General features: G+C 45.8%; 1 protein-coding gene across 3 annotated transcripts in view; it reads right to left on the reverse strand.

Annotated features, from left to right (window-relative positions):
• Nucleotides 1-4,422, reverse strand: part of Tmem219 (transmembrane protein 219) — a 58,718-nt gene that overhangs the window by 36,647 nt on the left and 17,649 nt on the right. For 2 of the 3 annotated variants that reach the window (XM_029480128.1, XM_029480126.1), the window contains exon 2: nucleotides 3,881-4,107. The gene's annotated coding sequence lies outside the window, so the exon portion shown is untranslated. Of the gene's footprint in view, nucleotides 1-3,880; nucleotides 4,191-4,422 lie in introns of those variants that run through there. The other variant, XM_029480127.1, reaches the window with a different exon arrangement.

Here is a 4,422-nt window from a genome sequence, read left to right on the forward strand (position 1 = left end):
GAGAGTGAGTGGGGAGAGGAGAGGATGTGAGGTGTGTATAGAGTGTGTGTGTGTGTGAGAGAGAGAGAGAGAGAGAGAGAGAGAGAGAGAGAGAGAGAGAGAGAGAGAGAGAGAGAGGAGCGTGCCTGTTGTGTGTGTGTGAGATGTGTGTGTAGGAGCATGAGAGCTCAAGAAAAGAAAAGTGCACAGGAAAAGGCAGAGTGTGTGCAGCCTCAAGCTGTGAGCAAGTGAATGAGAAAGAGAGCAGAGAGTGAGAGAGAAGAGAGAGAGACTTTAAGCTTTGAAAAATTGCCTGTCAGTTTGTACTCCAAAAATAGTCTGTGTATATTTATCATGCACCTTCCAGATATCCCTGCTTCCAGTTGAGAACTTGGATCCTGTGTCAAGACTGGACCCTGACATCTTCCCTATTTAATCCAGACACACACACACCCTTCTCTTTCTGTTTGCAAACTCTTTCTTGCTTTCTCTTCCTCATCTCCTCTCCCTCCCTCTCCATGTTGACTTCCCAGCCACCATTCCTGTGGCCAGTGAACTCACCCAAGAGCAGCTTCCTAATAAACATGCATTTAATATAATCTAATCTAGTTTGAATTGGCTCATTTCACCTGTGGAGATATAACATATCAACCAACACACTGGGCTGACACAGTACAGATATTTGGCTGTTTTGATGGAAAAAAAAAAAAAACAACAACAAAGCAAAACAGGGCTGGAGAGATGGCTCAGCGGTTAAGAGCACTGACTCCTCTTCCAGAGGTCCTGAGTTTAATTCCCAGCAACCACATGGTGGCTCACAACCATCTGTAACGGGGATCCTATGCACTCTTCTGGTGTGTCTGAAGACAGTGACAGCAATAATGTACATACATTGAAATAAATAAATCTTAAAAAAAAAAAACCCACATGGAAATCAAAAGCCTGTGTTGGTCAGGTAGAAACAAGTGGATGGGGCCCAGCCTACTCCTAATTGTGCTGCCGAGGGTGGGACAATCCACTCATAACCTTGACAGGAGCTTACAGAGACTCAAGCTTTCTCAGGGGCTGGCTGAGAATCACTGAGGCTAATGTAATCGCTGATTCAGCAACTCTACCTTTAGGAGATGATGTTTCCTTACACTGTGGACGGACGCCAGGGCTTGTACGTACAGACAAGTGCTCCACTCTGAGAGGCATCCTCCACATCTACGGGTTTCTTTGGCAAACCCACTCATGTGTTCTGAGAAGTATAACAAAGATGCTTATTGCAGTCCTGTGTATAACAGACGTGAAACAACCTAGTTGATCTGTCAGTGGAGCCTCTAGCAAACCATGCTATATCTTCAATAGAGCACCATACAGCTACTAAATAGGATGAGATGCATCTGCACACTCAAGTGTGAAAGAAGCCTGAGACACAGCAAGTGGAATCAACACAGCATAAAGAAACATACAGTATGCCAGCGTGTATGTTGAATAAAAAGATTAAATAAACATGTGTGTATAACATACGTATAAATAAAGTATATATTAATACATATGTATATTTATATGTATATGTAGCATGTTTGAGAAAAATTCTGGTCAGTGGTTGCTTGTGGGGAGAATAAGGATTGGAAGTATGGGGAAACCTTAGTGGACATTGGATATTCTTACTCTTAAATCTTTTCAATAATTACTAAATAATCTTAAGCAATAAAAGAAGCCAGGCATGTTGGTGCACACCTTTAATCCCATCAGAGAATTTAATCTAGCAGTCTGAGGCCAGCCTGGTCTACACAGTGAATTCTAGGCCAACCAGGGCTACATACTAAGATAGATCCTGACTCAAAAACAGACAAACATAAATAACAGCTAGCCGGGCGTGGTGGCGCACGCCTTTAATCCCAGCACTCGGGAGGCAGAGGCAGGTGGATTTCTGAGTTCGAGGCCAGCCTGGTCTACAAAGTGAGTGCCAGGACAGCCAGGGCTACACAGAGAAACCCTGTCTCGAAAAACCAAAATAAATAAATAAATAAATAAATAAATAAATAAATAAATAAAATAACAGCTAAGTAATAAAAGAAGAAGTGTCAGCCTGGGGTTATGTCTTGGGTGTAGGCTGCATCCTATCCTATGGCAACCTGCTGTGTGAAGCCTGTCCCCACAGAAATCTGTTTACTCCCCTGGGAGAAAGCACTTGTCCAAGGAGTGTAGTGTAGGGCCCTCGGGGGCATTACGCCAACAGCCTGCTTTGAGACGCTTGAGATAGCCTGAGCATATCTGGTGACTGTGATGAGGGATACTCTGTAGGCTTTTTGTTGATTTTCTCTCCCTGCTTTGAAACCCTGAGCTGTCTTGGAATAGAAGCTTCAGAGAAGCCCTATAAAAGAGTCTTCGCAGATTCGCCTAGAATCTCCTGGTTCTGTTGAATCTCAAAATTGACTCAATTCCTCAGCAACTGGCAGGTCTTCATAGAAAAAGCATGAATTTCTTATGTGGGGACCCCAAGTTCAATCCCAGCACCACACAGACACGAAAAGAGAGTAATGAGGTAACAGGAGTCCTTAAAACTGCTTCTTTGGACAAAGAGCTTTAGCACTCTGTCTGATAAAACTCCTTAACATAAAACTGTCAAATCTTTTGTAGCCTCTGTATTTCTTGTTTCTCTGCCTTTTATCTATATATGGTATGGGGCAGAGGCTGCATATTTTCTGTTTGCTTGTTTTTCCCAGCAGTTTGTTTCAAAATGGGCAGCTGACCTAGGTGGGAAGCCAGGTGAACGGCAGGGGAGAAAGAGAAAGGACTGGACTGGAGGTCTGGAGTGTGACCTTGATCCTCTTCATGACATGTGGCCCTGGTCCAATGGACTTTGTTCAGAGAAACTTGATTAGAAGTGCTGTTAAGAGCCACATGGGTGGCTGAAGATATAGCTCCATACTAAAGTGCTTGCCCCACACAGACAGGACCCTGAGTCTAATCCCTAGCCCTGCGATACACAGGCATGTAATTTTCTGGGAGTGGGTACAGGCCTCTAATCTTAGCACCCAAGAGGTGGAAGCTAAGACCCAACCTCATCCTCAGCTATGTACCATGCTGGAAGCCAGCCTGGCCTACGTGCAATGCTCTTTCAAATAAGTAAACAAGATTCATGTAGTACACAGTACGTCAGGGGCAGCCAAAGATCCCTGAGTGTGACTCCAGTCCAAATGGTGGTTCTAGATAATCACTTTCTTCTACAGCCCAGCCCAGCCTTGCACGATGAGTGTGGGAAGATGGTCTTGATTCCATGCACTGTAGGCTGGCTTGACTAACCCTAGTCATAAGGAAACTGCATTGTTAGGCTGGGCCCACAGAGCAGGAGAAAGGGAACAGGTAGAGCTCTGGTGGGCCTGAGGTTTCCCAGGCTCCAGTGCTCAGAGGAAGGTGAAGTTCCAAGGAGATTTTGGAGAATAGTATGAGGGGCCTACTGTCAGGGATGCAGAAAAGTGACTTAGTAAGCAAGAAAACCATCACTCAGCCTCAAGCTTTTCTGTTCCTCCTTACCACACAGGCCTAAGCAGCCACTGCAGAACTGGGGATGCTCTCAGCAGAAGAGCACTTGCCTAGCGAGGCAAGGCCCTGGGTTCAATCTTCAGCACCAAACGTAACATAGAAGCATTGGTGTCCCTGCTCCTGGTTCCAGGGCTGGATGGCCCCATCAGGATTCCCTAGCCGACACACTTGATGATGGTGGAATTGCTTCTAGCCTCCTGACTAGTCTACACACATTCACAGACCAGCAGAGCTCTTAAAGACTGGGGTCTTGGTACACAAGGTCCCTCTCCTACTCTCTCCTCTGGAAAAGCAAGCCTGAAAGGACTCTCCCAACACACCTGGCACAAGCCCAAGCCCCACCCCTGGTCCCCCAAGAAGCCCTTACCTGTGATAGTTCCACTTTCTCCTCCTCCAGAGGCAGCTTGAAGCCAGGAGGCAGCACCAGGCTGCCAAGCCTGGAGTCCCCCGGATTCTTCTGTGTTGAGGCCAGCTGTATTAAAATGAACTTTGTTCCCTGAGGATTTGTTCATGGAGATGTTATTGTGTACTTGGCTGCAGTTCCCATGGCTACAGGCTCACAAAGAGAAGGGAATGGGTATTCACCAGCGGTTTCTGAAAAATAGGAATTTGACCTCATTTATAGTCAAATATGCAGCAGAAATTCTTGCAAATAACCTAACTTAAAAACCACCACCGGGGCTGGTGAGATGGCTCAGTGGGTAGTAAGAGCACCCGACTGCTCTTCCGAAGGTCCAGAGTTCAAATCCCAGCAACCACATGGTGGCTCACAACCATCCGCAACGGGATCTGGCGCCCTCTTCTGGAGTGTCTGAAGACAGCTACAGTGTACTTACATATAATAAATAAATCTTTAAAAAAAAAAAAAAAAAAAAGATGGCTCAGTGGGTAAGAGCACCCGACTGCTCT

The sequence above is a fragment of the Mus caroli genome, chromosome 7 (genome assembly GCF_900094665.2).
Source record: "Mus caroli chromosome 7, CAROLI_EIJ_v1.1, whole genome shotgun sequence".
In the NCBI taxonomy this organism is placed as follows: domain Eukaryota; kingdom Metazoa; phylum Chordata; class Mammalia; order Rodentia; family Muridae; genus Mus; species Mus caroli.